This window comes from Ctenocephalides felis, unplaced genomic scaffold, assembly GCF_003426905.1.
Source record: "Ctenocephalides felis isolate EL2017-DRISC unplaced genomic scaffold, ASM342690v1 CF-g0.4_SCAFFOLD_03572, whole genome shotgun sequence".
NCBI classification, from domain to species: Eukaryota; Metazoa; Arthropoda; class Insecta; order Siphonaptera; family Pulicidae; genus Ctenocephalides; species Ctenocephalides felis.
Window position 1 is genome coordinate 6096083 of NW_020539726.1, and position 16466 is coordinate 6112548.

Below are 16466 nucleotides of genomic sequence, written 5' to 3' on the forward strand. Positions count from 1 at the left end.
TTTGAACAGAAATATAATGCAAAGAACTAAGGGATTTGTTTTTCAAAAATGGTTTTTTTATACTACATTTTTGGCATTTCAATGTAAATTATGAATTTAATTATTTCTGTGATATATATATATATATATATATATATATATATATATATTAAAGTTTACAAAACTTGAATTGAACAAATTACTAGTACAGATCTGTGACATAATTGAAAATATAAATCAAAAGTGCATATCCAATTCAATTGTAAAAATTTGAATCAAATAAATCTTACTCATAGAATGTTATTTGTTCTGATTACTGTAGAAAATGAAATAATAGTGATAAAAAATCTTGTAAAAGTTAATGGATGATGCGATAATAAATATGTTGTTTTATATTATTATCAAAAAATCATGCCAAGATTGATTCTGGACTAAATTTCATATACCACCTAAAAATCACAGAAACAAAAAACAATTCAATTAAATTTCCAAAATTGCGCAAGATAGATAGATAGATAATCATCTGATCTTTCTCTAACCGACGAAATAGTTGCTTCAAAAGATGATTTCTTGTAGATCTCAAACATCAAGTAATCAAACGTTATAAACCAGTATCGAAATACTTCAAATTATTAACAAGTAGTTAATTATAAAAAACGTAGAACGTAATTCCATAAAATAAATATCAATTAAATACGTATCAAAGGTCTTACAAAATAATTACTTTTGAATTTTGATTGTATAAAAGGTAAATATAAAACACTAGAGTCGCTAAGGTTATTATTAAAATTTATTTTTGTCCTTCAAAATTGATTTCTTAGTACAATATTTTCAAAATTTTGAATCCATTGCTAAACAAAATATTTGCACATTTTTCTCTGATTATTATAGTTGGAGTTAAATAGCAAAGTTAAATACCCACCATGTTTTTAAAAATAAATCTTTATTAAAAGGTAAATTATAAAGAAAAAAATGAAAAGTTCTTCCGTCAATGGATACTGATGGTATAAAATATTTTTTGTTTTTGGATGATTAACTTTGAAATATGTCATCGAAATTTAAGTCGTAAATTACTGGATTGAATTACTACTAGTTTTTCGACGTAATTTTAGTTTCAATAAGCCTATTGAAAAGTTGATGATAAAATATTTTGAAATATTATTTCTTACTATTAATTTTTTCTGATTATTGTTGAACAAGATTAGAAATGCATTACAGATTTCTTTAAATATTTACAATTCAATTTCAATTTCATCAAAAGTTCATACCAAAGGAAATTATGCACTTTACATATATACTTAAAATGTTTATACAAGGGTGTAAAATAATTTATCGTCAATTATAAACTAGAAAATAACTTGTCAGCATTCTCTGCTAAATGTAATTATATATTTAGATTTCAGAATGAAATTAAATTTGAATATATATATATATATATATATATATATATATATATATATATATAAACTATAAATGTCAAAGTAGACATTCATAAATAACATATATTTTATTCAAGTTAAAACGCTCATGGATTTGTTCTAAGAAATGTTCACTTTCCCACAATCATGGAATCCATGAATTATACAAAAATATGGATTCAGAAATATCCAAAAGCAAGAAAATGTTTTACGAAAAATTTTAAATATTAGATATAGAGTACAAAAAAAAATCATGAATATGTTCTTCTTGGATTTAAAACTAACTAGAAAAAACAAAAATTTCTACAAAATTTATAGTTAGCATCAACCAAATTATCGCAAGCACATCATTTACAAAGGAACAATTTTTTTTAAATGAAACAATTGAGGAGGTCAATGTAGTTTACTAAGGCCAAACAAAGCTACTTAACTCAATTTTTACTAAATCAAAAAAAGCTCACAATATCGTATTGAAACATATTGTTCCTGATTTATCGCCGACATCACAAAAATCATTCCACTAATGAGTCACATTCGGATTCTGAAACTGCTTCTCTCTCTAAATTTATTTCAATTTTTAAATCGTTTAATTAATCAGTTCATTAACAGTATATAAATCACCAATAAATATTATCAGTGCTTGTAAATAATTTAAGCAATTCCAAAAACAGTTTATTGATTAAAATGGAATGCTAGTGGTTCATTGCACCACAAAAACAAGTTAGATTTTTTTTAATTAAACTACATAGATATTTAAAAAATTTGGAATAACTTCACTGAAAAGACATATTTTAAACAAAATTAAGAACGCTTAATTATTTTTATGAGAATAACTATTGTGAATCATTGAAATTTGATGAAAAAGATATCAAACACGAATTTGGGAGTTCACAAATTTCAACTATCTTATGAAATATTTTACTCTCATCTATCTCTATTAAAGATAACAAGTATTTATTAGAAAATTTAAATCGAAAATTATCAAATTAGACTTAGCAAAAATCTTAGCAAATATTCATGGACTATTAATATATGTATGCGCAGTTAGTTTAATCCGTATTTTACAGATCTTTTTTTAAAAAAATACAGAAAAAATTAAAGTTGTAATGAAAAGCGAACTTCTATTAAAGATAATGATATATCTGTAGATGGTACTGAATAATAAATTAACAATTACTTCCTTTGAAGACGGATAAAGTGAAGTATCTAATTCAAATAAATTTAAAATAATAAAATTTAATATGTGAGGACAATATATACGACTGATATACAAATACCGTAATATAATAGGCTGTAATTCAAAATATGCTGCATGTCTAAATTTGAAATTAAACTTTTAATTGCGGTGAATATTTTTTTTATAAAAACCCGAATACTCGTATCTTTTTGAAATTATCAAATAAACGTGAATGAGTTCATAAGAGCCTGCAATAAAAATTAAATAATGTATAAAAATCTAATTATTCATCAAGTTTTGTAACTTTCTAAAAAAACTGATCTGAATAAGTTGAATAAAAACTACATTTTCTAATGCTTACGCAGAAAAAGATTGTAATAAAATAAATGTATATAAAAGTTTTAAAATTTTACTTTGAGCTGTAATTTCTGTAATTAAATTGCATACTTTATGAGCCACAAGAAGAAACAAAAGGAGCAAGCCGAAAGCAGAGGGTCAAAACGTAGGGTCCCAGAAGTAGATCGAAAAGATACAAATAAAGAGGCGACAGAAGGCGCCGAGGGCCCATATATCGATAAGGATCTGTTCTTTTCACCAAGAGACCTAGAGCACACAGTCTTTTTCGGGTATACTTAAGTGAAACTACAAAGTGAAACCAGATTGCCACTCCACCAAATATTCTATTTTTTGGTATTTATCAATAAAATTATGGCGAGTACACATAATTACCAAAAATATATACAAAGAAACAAAAATCTGTTGAAACGCTAAATTCTAAGTAATACTGAATCAAAGAAATCTCGCCAGATCACATCCGCATTAAAACCAATTGTCCTTAATACACCTTAATAATAATTGTTCTTAATACACTTAAGCCGACATCAGAAAAAATCATTTCTCTAATAGTTCACATTCGGATTCTAAAGCCTCCTTCCACGGAAATCTAGATCAAACAGTATCTAGACCAAAATAAGAAAAGTAATTAGAAATATTTGAGGTTGATGAGTCGTTTTTCCCAAAAATCCGAGCAGATGCTCACAATCAATAATTCGGAATTCCTAATCCGGATAGTTAGGCAGGATTTGAACAACTAATAAATAGCTGTGAACATTGCAAACAAAGCACCTGAATCTAGAACAAATGCTGCCAGTAAAAATATGCAGTAAGGAGGTAATATAGTATAAAAGTTAAATTTGAAATGTAAAAGAATTGTACATATGAAAAGAATATTTTCAATTGACTCAAAAAATTTGAAATTTGAAACTGTCAAAACTAGTTTTAAAGCTGCTCAAAAATGTATACATCTTTGAAAGTCATGATTTCAAATATCATATTTGTCAAAAGTTCTCCTATTTTTCAACGATGTTCATAATGTTACAATTATCTAAAATAGCAAAATTTACAAAATATTACCAATTCTTCAAAAACGTTCGATTTTTTTTATTTCTTCTAATTTTTTGGAAAATATTAATAAAATTTTACATACAACTATTAAAATTCACGGAAATAACAACAAACACATATATGATGAACGAATGAATAGAATGTCTCACCCGTGGCATAGTGATTAGCGGTACGGCATCCAGCTATAATAACATATATTTTTAGCAAGTGCAAATAGTCAGTCTCCGGCATTGTTGAATCAATAAACAATATATGATAATACAAGAATTGTAAAAATATGAGTATCACAGGGATGGAAATATCGTTTGAGTTGTCATATATAAAAAAGCTAGTTCACCATTGTGAAAATATTTTTAACGGTTTTTCTAAAATTTGTTACTTGGTCCTTTTTACGCCATGGGCGGGATCAAATGACACGCACATGGGGCTAGAAGGTCCAGTGTTTTGTTTTTAATTTTAAAGTGATTTTAAGAAATAATAGCTACATTATTCAAACAATGCAAAATATAAATTATAAGGGTATATTTTTTGAAGAGATAGCACCTTATACCTAGGTTTGGAACTTTGTCAGAAATATTCCTCAGTAGAGTTGAAATAACTATTTATTTCATTATTTCTTGTAAATTTTTTTTTGTACTTTATTTTATTGTTTAAATCTTTGCCATGGTAAAGAATTAGTTAGTGGTCCTTCTTACCACAATAACGTGTAAGCTTTTACAGCGGTTATATAAAAACAACTGTTGAATCTAACTTCAAATTGACAATACATCTTATAAAACTATTGAATAACGTATACTATATTATATACAAGATCTATATAATGAATATATAGATCTTGTAAACTAAACAACAGTGATCACATCCAAAAACTATAAAAGAATCTACTTTTGTTATGGATTTTCAAACAATGTCGTTCATTTCAAAATGTAACGTCGTAATCATGGTGATGTCTGCTTTTGCATCATTTTTCCCTACTTTCAATTATTAGTGTTAAAAATTTTTTTACTTGTTTTTGAGTTATCGGTGGTAGGCCTTTTTAGCCGTGGACCTTCAAGCTCCGCTCTACCCTATCAGTATAAATTATATTTTTGTTTTATTTGCATGTCAATATTATTTGACAAATACGTCAAATTTATTTAGGCAGAAATCATAGATTTGAGTTTGACAAATCAGTGCTGTATCGCAAATCCGCTTATTCAAATATTCTGTTCAATGTAAATAATGTATATCGACATTTTGCGTTTGTGCTTGTTAAATATTTACTATTAGCTGGGTATCATAAAAGTTGCTGGTAGAATTGTATAAACCGAAAAACACGAAAACATTAAATTGCGCATGTTGCGGTCACTGCGCATATTACGCATCTGATTGAATATGAGAACGTGCAACAAGTAAATTTGAATATTTAAAATCAATTTTGCAGTCACTAGAGGATAATTCTTTTTGTGTTTGGGTACGATGAAGGAATAAATATGAATATTGAAATTTAACTTTAATAAAATATTTTAAATCTGCTATAATAAATATAACCAGAGATCGAAACAATGTTCGATATATGAACCAAAATACGATGTGTACCGATATTCAAGTTAAATAAATATTTTTATTATTTTAATAATTTTTATGGTTTTACAATAAAAAAAGTAAAAATAATATTCAAAATAACAACTAAATATCTATCTGATCAATCAAGTCAGATGTTACATTAGAAAATAAGATTAAAAAACTATTTGTTCTCACTTCATTGAACAATATATGATTAAAAAAATGAATTGAATAAATTAAAATGTAATCATACTACATTCATAAATCACTATTCGGTTTTTACATGCTGAAACAGATACGTTAAAATTTTCCAAAATTTAAAGTACTTTTTTCAATAAGAGACCACAGACAATTTTTTTATTATAGCTATAAACTGTAAACATATGTAAAGTTAACTGGTGTGATCACCTGCTTAATTTATATTCATTCTGGCTTCAATAAAAATTATTGAATAAAGTATATACTAACACGAATTCTTATGTAAACCTTCCTGTTGATTATAATTAACAACACGATAACGATTTGTGAATAAAATGATAAAATAAAGATTCGTAAAAAAAAGATCTTGTAAATATTCTTAATCTTACGCAACTAATATGTTTATTATATTGGAATAAGTATGAATACTGAAGATTTTTTTATTCTTTTAGGAGCTAAAACCAGGAAACGAGTCACAAAGTGTATTGAGACTTTTGCCGACGGAGCAGGATCATGATGCTTTGCTAATATGCAAAGCGGAAAATCCTTCCATGCCACAATCCCTTCTAGAAGATAACTGGCGACTCGACATTTTATGTAAGTTTTAGAAATTCAATTAATAAATATTAGCAAATATGCCAATGCAATTGCATAAATCGGTCAATCAATCATATTATATAAAAAATGCAAACAATTTTAAGCCTTAGTAGTACTGCCTTAGAGCAGGGATGTAAACAGAAGAGTTAAACTCCAACTCTATTTAGAGAAGAATAGTGTGACAGGTTTCTCATTGCAATTTCACACCGCAGTCCGAAATTGGTAATTTTATTTCTAAACATATTTTTGATCTGTGTATATTTTGATGTAAAAATTGGCACCGCTGCTGCACGATATCAGGTAGTCCAGGTTCGAAGTCACAAACCCATCCATACGAGTCGATGACCTTAACCGTTATGCCATAAAACAGCCTCGGCGTAATATGTATTTAAATTTACTGAAAAATGTATATGCATCACAATGATTTGAAAAAATATTTGGGAAAATTGTTGAAGAAATCTAAGGAAAAAATGATTAAAATATAACAGTGAAAATGTTTTTGAAATACTTTTCAAAGCCAGTTAACAATAAAATATGAATATATACATTATAAATAATAGAAGTAAATAATTTCTGAAATCATGAAAATAATTCGTAAAAAACACTATTGAATTTATACACCTTCATTGTATGAGATATACATGAAAAATGTTTGAAGATGGAGCAAAATATATAAATTCTGAAAGTACAATTTTATTAATCAAAAATTAATTTTCAAAATGCCATAGATTAATAAATAATGATACTTAATTATAATAAAGAAAGATGCAAAGTAATTCTCGACGGATTATGTAAAATTCTGTTTTGCAAAAACTTTTAGTGATATTTATCATACTAAAGCACACTAGATTTGAAAATAAAAGAGATTAATAAAACGACAATTTTAATATGAATTAAACTATTCTTACATTTGGATACTTGTTACAAAAAATGCAATTTTCTCGAAATGTATTGATCATAGAGACAAGCGGTTTTTTTTAAACAAAAATTACAAAATCATAGAATATTAAGAAATTTTATAATTTTTTTGTCGCCGTCATTTGTTAACTAGGAGGCGCCAAAGTGGGCATTGAAAAATCGATCTCTTTTGCGGTACCACAGATAAATCATTGCGCATCGCCTGAAACAAAAAAAAAACGAAACTACGTTGAAGAAGAAGTTTGAATACAGTCCCCCTACCAAAATGAAAGAAAAAAAGCAAAGAGAAAAAAAATGGCATCTATTTAAAAAAAAGTGTTATAAGGGGCCTTTTTTGGGACGAGAAGCTTCACAATTTTTTTTTGCGTAATGTTATCAAGTTGTTTGAGGTCGGGGGGTAAGTATTGTAGTGGTGAATATGAAAAAAATGCAACTCGATCCGACTTGTAGTTTTTTTTTTAATTTGTGGCACCGCATTGAAAAAAGTCAATTTGAAAAAAACATATTTAAAGTTTTTAATATAATGTATTAAATACACCATTTAATTTTATGTACTAATACACCATGGTGTTCAAAGTTTTTTTTAAATAATTCTAAGCTTTTTAGCTTTCATGATATCAAAAAGTCTCAAAACCGAAAAAAAATTAATAAAAAAAGAACAAAACCCCTTAATTGAGTAAATATACTTATAACCATATAAATGCTGTTGTAAATTACTGAACAGTGAAAAATTTCAATAAATGTTCATTCGCTATCATTAATTTCCAATTAATTAATTTTTTATTCTCAAGGGATTTGTATGGAATTGATTTATATGCATTATAAAGTTTAAAAATATATTTTATATAACATAAAAAGGCGGATTTTTATAATAGAAATGGCACTCATAAAACTATTTGATTTTATGAAAAAAAAACAGACCCTTAACAGTACTCATTCTAAAGCTTATTTTGAGTACTATAAAACCCCATGTAATATATAAAATGTAACACCTCGCTGCTAGACGGCTTCAAATACAACAATTAAATTTCGAACAAATTAAAAGACGATTTTGCTTCTTTATATTTATCTTAACATTGTTCCTAGGACACATAAAACACCGATTTATAAAATTTTAATTGATATAATTTTGTTCACTACATGATTTTCGTTAAAATGTATATTTTTCGAGATATTTGCAAAATACGATGAAAAACGCCAAAAAGGAACAAATTTTCAGTAGCCAGTAACTTGAAAACTATTTGCTTTTTTGAAAAACCTTATGAAACATTATTCGACGCTATTTTGAAAAAAATAAAATAATACCTCTGAGAAGGTATGTCATCCCTCCGGAAAGTAGCAAAGGAGCCGAAATTATTTTCACTTTTGATCTTGAGAGTCAGATGAACCTAATTCCAAAATTTCATACAAATTGGAGCACAGTAAAAATTTCAGCTCCATTGACTTGAGTAAATACAATGGTAAATAAGTGGAATTCTGTCTTAAGGCAATTAAGGCATCGTGCCTTAAGGCAAATTGCTGGAACTTCCCGTACCAAAAATTATTATTTTTTTTAAAACGATTAACATTTTTGAAAAAAATTTACTTCGAAAAAATAAGATTTTTGACAAACAATTAGACAAAAAATTACTTAAGATCTGAACTTTAACTGCATAAAGACGAAATATCAAACCGCGTAAGCGCCGCGTCGACGTCTAACGCGTAAACATTGGTACGGAACCCATAGGAATGTAAACCAAAATTATACTTATTGTTAAAATCTCTATAAAATATCTGATAATTTGATGTGCATATGTCTAATGATCATTTTTGACCGCCAAATGGCATATTTTTTTACTTTTTTCATTAGATCTCCGAAACCGCTAGACCTGCCTTTATGAAAATTTGATCGGTTTTTCACCTTGTCAATACAAGTAAAATTCTTTTTGAATTATTAAAATCGGACGCTCCGTTCTCTTAAAAACTGAGTTACCGTTTTCGGCACTTTTTGCCCCGTATCTTCGGAACGCCTAGACCTGACTTTGCCAAAAACTAATCAGCACGTCTCCTTATCAATAGGAATCGAATGTTTTTTGAATTATTCAAATCGGTTGATCGGTGTTCCCGAAATCGTCGACGAAAATTTGTATCCGCACATACATACACACACACACACACACATACATCCATTTTTTCTAAGGTATGCCAAAACATTCAGAAACCTCTGAAACGTAAAGATATATAAAAATTTTCATTTTCGATTTTTTTGCGATTACTATAACTTGCCCTACGGGAAGTTAATAAAAATTTAGTTTAATTTAACTCTTGAGATAGGCTTGAAGATTATCCCAAAAGCACACACACATATATATGTATATATATGTGTGTATATATATATATATATATATATATATATATATAAAACTACTAAAATATATCCACTAAAATAAATACAGAAACTGTAACAAAAATATCGTCATAGCCAATCAAATGTTAGGAATCACAATATTATTTCATCCCCGTAGCACGAAAGAATATTTAAATGTGTAACAAGGCATGTAATTCCGGCACGATAAGTATTAATTTGGCATTGCTCATTATTTTGTAAATGCTTGAGCACGTTAATTGGATTCTCAAAGCATTCGAACTGGAATCGTTCCGAATGTACCGGCGGAATCGCGTCGATATGAGCTCTATATATAGAAACATTACTCGTTATTCGAAAAGAATAAAAACAAAGCAAAAACAGACCGACTAATTGATCGATTTGATGATATAGCAGAAGACAAGTAAAAATCATTCCATTGCTGTAGAAAATAAATTAATTGGTGCAGTGGAAATAGTCGCTAAAAATCGTGTCAGAGTTTTTTTTGTTTTATACATTTATGTACCACTATTTGTGTAAACACATCAATAATCTAATTGACAATGACATTTTCAAAGAATTGTATTGAAAATTATTGGTAATATTAGGTCTTCATATTTATTTTATCAACAATAATCAGAATATGAGTTACATTCCTTGAGTTACTTCGATTGACAATAGTGAAATATAATTATAGATAGTAGTTGAAGGGGTATTTACTATTAGATGCAATTTTATTGTATCAAATTTATTGGTCATAATTTTCATCTTCATCTTCAGTTGTGAGCTGTTTATATGGTAACAAAGCCTTAAAGACGTTAGTGTTAAATTTGGTTTGCCAATCTCCGTTCTGATAATTTATCCCCCTAAGATAAAAACCGCTTTGGCTGTACAGTTGAAGATGATTCAAAAGAAGAATGATCAATTTACATTTTGCATTATATCATTAACTAATTTAAATAATGCAGTTGAAAAAAGCTGCCTGAATGATCAAATCGAAACGGTGATTTACTCTATTATTGACATCATATATATTTGACATTCAGCAAAAATCATTGGAGGTTAGTTGACATATATTTGCTATAACCACCGAAGAGTCCGATCTTACAACTTTTGATTACTTAATGTTTAGATTCTTAAAAAACTCTTAATGGTACATAATTTTATAAATTTTTTACTAATAAAATGATAATGTAGCCTGAAAGATGACAGAAAGTTATCGATCAAAATGGATAATGCACTAAAAAATAAAGATATTATTAATTAATTACTTGATTGCCAACCTAATATATTTTAGGTTAAAATTATATATTTTAAAGCTTATCTAGCATACAGCCTTTGCATAGTCAATCATGTTTGGCTACAATAACTAGTTTCTGGTATATTGTGTAATTTAGATTATAATATCAATAACAGTTTTTCTCTCAGTTACTATCTTTATAACGCGTGGCATTGTATAATCTTAACTCTACACATTGGCCATCTAAATTACTAAATACATTACTAAAAGAATAGAATTTGAATATTTTTTTAAATCAAGTATGTCTATGTTACAAGAATATTCAGTAATTATTTCATAATTTTTTATATCGCTTGTTTCGGTAGCCAGCCCAGCCCAGTAGTTGGCCTTATCCAAGTTGTGACTTATGACTACACATAATAGTATCTTTTTTTCTGTCTTCATTTTTTATAAGCAGATATGCCATAGAAAGGCAATTTTCACTCGAAATTATATTTGATATCTATAACCACAAGTAAAAATTTGATATCATGCTGCCTGATATCGATCTAGTTAATATCAAAATAGGGATTTCTATAACCTCAAGTAAAAATTTGATAACATGCTGCCTGATATCGAGCTAGTTGATATTAAAGTAGGGATCGAACTCGAAACTAGTTTGTGCTAATCTATGCCTTTAACTGTTTCTTTATCACGGTGGGTTTTGTTATACAAAAATAATTAAAAATACTAGTTTTGAAAGAGTCTGATAGTTTTTGTTTGTTTTCATTTTACTATTCGGTTTTTCACTATTTGATTATTATGTTTGTTCTTTCTTATATATTTAGAAAATTCTCTGCATATTACTTAAATAATTTTAAATGTTTTCCTTAACGCAATATTTTTTCAATACGGAATAAGTGTCTTTATAATAATCATACTTTCTAATGTAAGATCGTAATCATAAAAATTATATCTGATAGAAGTGCAAATATAATACAATCCTATCATATGTCTCAGCCTCGGGATAAAGTGTTGCTGCAATATTTTTATGTTGCAAATTTTATACTGATTACAAAATAATTATCTTATTTTAAATATATTTTTATGCATGCATATATTCGATTAATTTGGCGAACAAAGTTTAAATTTTATAATAGCTAATTATTTCTAATGTAAAAAATCCAGATGATGGTTTCAAACAAAGTGATAGAAAAGATGTTGTAAAGCTTCATGAAAAGAAGAAAATACAAAACTCAATCTAATAGCAATACTGTTTTGCGCATTATTGTTACTATTTTTTGATGAAAACATATTGTTAATATCTTTGATTCTTGCTGAAACAAGATCGCAACAAAAACTAGCATAGGTAATAGTATGAACGTTGACGATGAAAGACGAACGTTCACTATCTTGAACATTGAATCTTCAATAAAATAAAATTCTATATATAAAATATAAATAAAGATTGTTGAACGATTCCCAAGTTGCAAAAAACTGAACTAATCGTTATGGATAAGGCACGTAAACAATTATTCAAAATGCAAAAACCTATGCAACGAGATGTTAAATTAAAGTATCCTACTTTTGTCTGATGATTTTCGACAATGCATGTTTAAAACAGTTATACTTAATCTATTAAGACAATACTATTAATTTTGGGCATAATTGCAAAATGATAAAAACTAATGTGACAACCAATTGTGGACTCTATTAAACACTAAAATTTAAGTACTGTTAAATCAGAATGCATTAATTTATAATATTTTTCGAAACATTTTTGGGCTAGTTTGGCAGTTGAATATATTGATGTAGTCAAAATTAACGTCAAGTTACATAATTTACTACCAAGCAACAACATGTCTTTAAAATCAATCTATACTGTATTTTATTGAACACAACAATACTTCTACTGTCTAATTGAATTTAAAATTTTATTAGATATAATGGAATTCCACTAAATTATTTTTGTTTAAAGATTGGATCGCTCATTAGTCTTGCTTTTGGTATAAATTGAGATCAATTATACAATGCTAGATGTTTAACCAAGAAAAATTTAATAAAATTTTTTTTAAAAAATAGCTGAATTAGTTACACATATATTCCTAAGATACCGCCAGTAATCCTTCAGTAGACATTTTCCAGTTTATAAATAATTATTATTGTAAATAAGCAATTACTATAAATTTATCTGAAGGCTAAGTAGTGTTGATTTTTTTATTTAGATTTTCAAAATACATATTTCATTTTCGAAATTTATAAGTGGGATGTGCAGAAAATTGTCGAACATATTTACATTAGCTTTAAATATATTAATCAAAAATATTTTGTAAAATTAGTGCTAAATTAAACACCACTTGAAATATTTATATCTAAAAATAAAAATATAATACTTGACTGCAAATGTAACTAATATATATATATATATATATATATATATATATATATATATATATAATGTAACTAATATATATATATATATATATATATATATAATATATATATATATATATATATATATATATATAAGAATCTAAAAATAATTATCAAGTGATAAAAAAACCGTTATACAGTTATAATTTAAAATAATTTAGTTTTGTTTATAAAATGGATAAAACAGGTGTGTGCTAAATCACCATTAATATATGATTAACTGTTGGTTTAATACTTTTTACAAAATAATCATATACTATAGTAATTAATATAACGTAAAATTTTGTTCAAATCAAATATAAACTATATGGTCAAATCGTCGACTTTGGCTAAACTAACATCGCAACAAGAAATGAGGCATTATTAGTCAAACGACACCTTGAATATGCAAGTTACTATTAAGCTTTCAATCAAATGAAATGCTATATATAATAAAACAAAATTGTGGAATAACTCCCAAATTGCGAAACACCTATCTAATAGTTATTGATCAGGCATATAAATATTTCTTCAAATAGCAGAAAGTGTAAGCTAAAAACAGGTTAATCGCAAATATTGTGCATAGATTGGTGTTAAATGGAATTGATTTTAAAATTGTATTGAACGCAAAATGAATAATAATATTGTTAGAAATTTTAAACTACCTGCCGCTTAAGTTTTTTAGTAATAATCAATAATGGTTCAATTTTTTGCACTGATTGCGCTAAAACAACAAAATTGCATAAATATCTTATACTAGTTTTGATCAATTAAAAAAATTTCATAACTATAAAATATTGTAAGTATACCACAATTACTAAAATCATATAAAATGATGTTTAAAGAAAAATCTAGCTGACCTAAACCAAAACTCTTAAGAAAATGTAATATAAGGATAAAAAGCAATATAAGGAAAAAAATATTTCACAACCGTCATCATCATTCAATGATTGATTTTGTCTGGTTTGTGGAAACGCATGTTTTGACAAAAGGGGTGGCGTAAATTTTTCAGGTGTTAGGAAATATACAGTTTCTGGTTCTATCAATAATTTGCAGTTGGTAGTAGTAACCATTACATTTGTCACCATTGTAAAGATAATTCTGACTAGTATATCAGTATATACATAGTTATGCTAATATTTTGAGAATTATTAGTTAAAAGTTTGCTTGATTTCAAATAAAGCTGTTATAATAACCTATTTTTCTTATTACTTATGAAAAATGATATAATCGTAGCTTGTATACTTTGTCTAAAATATTATGTTTATATATATATATATATATTATATATTATATATATATATATATATATATATATATATATATATATATTAGGGAGGTTCTTAAAATGGCCATTTTCGAATTTCCTTGCTCCCAGAGGTTCAAATGGTTCCGAATAGATAAAAAACAATTCTCTGAAAGTTTTAGCTCTTAATATTAACGTTTAGATAGAGCGCAATTCAATCAAAGTTTTGTATGGAAATAGCATAGAAAATTTTTCCAAAATTTTAAAAATGTTTTTAGATGTAATTTAGCGAACAAATGATGGATATATATATATATATATATATATATATATATATATATATTGGTAAATAATATCCATAAAAGCTTTGTTTTCGTTTAAATAATTATGTTATGTTGTATTAAATATTTTTGAAAAAAATTATGCTAAAAGTGTTGAGCAGAATTGGTTTATTACCCATATAGTCCAATGATATAGTCAGATAATACAATATGCTTTGGAATTACTACAGTCTTCAGCTTTTTCAATTATTATAAACAAGTCTTAAAACTAAACAGTGCTCATTCTCGATTTTGGTTTTCAAAATCCATGTTTTCCTCATGAAATGAGATATAAAATTAGCAAAAACAGGTTAATCAAAAATATTTTACACAATTATAAAGCTATATGAAATTTAATTTAAAAGTACATGTAATGCGAAATAGTATTGTTAAAAATTTTAAGCTATCTACCCTTTTTGGTTTTTCATTGATAAATAAAAATAATTTAATTTATTGGACAATACAAAGTTTATTCTAACACAACAAAAATTCATATCTCATACTATATTCAATAAATTTTGCACAACTACAAAATATTGTTGGCATACCATAATTACCAAAAATATATAAAAATATGTTTACATTGAACAAAAAGCTATTTGAATTATGATTAAATATGTAGTAACTATTTATTTATGCAATACACAAATAACTATTGTTTTAGGAGAAATCCTAAAATTTCTTTTCCGAATTATTAAAAAAAATAGTATATACTTAATGAAAAATATATATTCAAAGAACATAATTTTATCCTCGCACAGATTCAGTATGTATTATTAAACTACTAAATAATCATTTATGCATTAAACAAATAACTATTGCTTGCTTCAAAACAGATGCTAAAATTTCTTTTCCGAAATCTTTAAAAAAAATAGTATGTACTTAATAAAAAAAATATATTCAAAAAACACATTTTCATAGAAAAGCAATATATGTTTTTTCAATTCGTCGGAAGCAAACGTAGTAATTTTCAGTCAATTATTTTATTAATAACTTCAACGGAAACAATAAAATTTTCTAGTAAATATTTATTTATCAATACAGAAAGAACAGTTGCTTCAGGAGAAAGGTTAAAATTCCTTTTCCAAAATATGTAAAAAAATCGGTCTTACTTGATGATAAATATATTATCAAATACATATTAACGTTCTCGCACAGGTTCAGCATGTATATTATTATACTAGAAAACTAATATCTGCATTTTCAATTAATCGGAAGCAAACTTCATAATTTTAATTCAATTATTTTATTAGTAACTCCAACGGAAACAATAGAGTTTTCTTTTTCGAGTGAATGTTTTTTGCTCTCTATTCATGTAACAATAGCTTATAATTTTTATTGTGTCTTGATTGCTATTCAAAAGAAATAAAAAAAATTAAAAAGCTTGTTATTAGGAATATTGTGAATATAATGGCTAAACGATCGCAAGGTAGAATACTGGTTTAATGATCAATCAAACAAAACAAAAATAATTACAGGACAAATGAAGACAAAAATAGTACCATATCATCAAAGTTGTACCGCCAAAATAATTTCAACACATTCAATAACAAAAAAAATACAATCATACAAAAATAGTGTGACGTGAAATAAATTTAATATTGCATCACTTTAATAATGATAATAGTAGATAAAAATATCATCCTTGAAAAAATATACAATGACAAAAATCTTGCAAAGAAGTAGAAT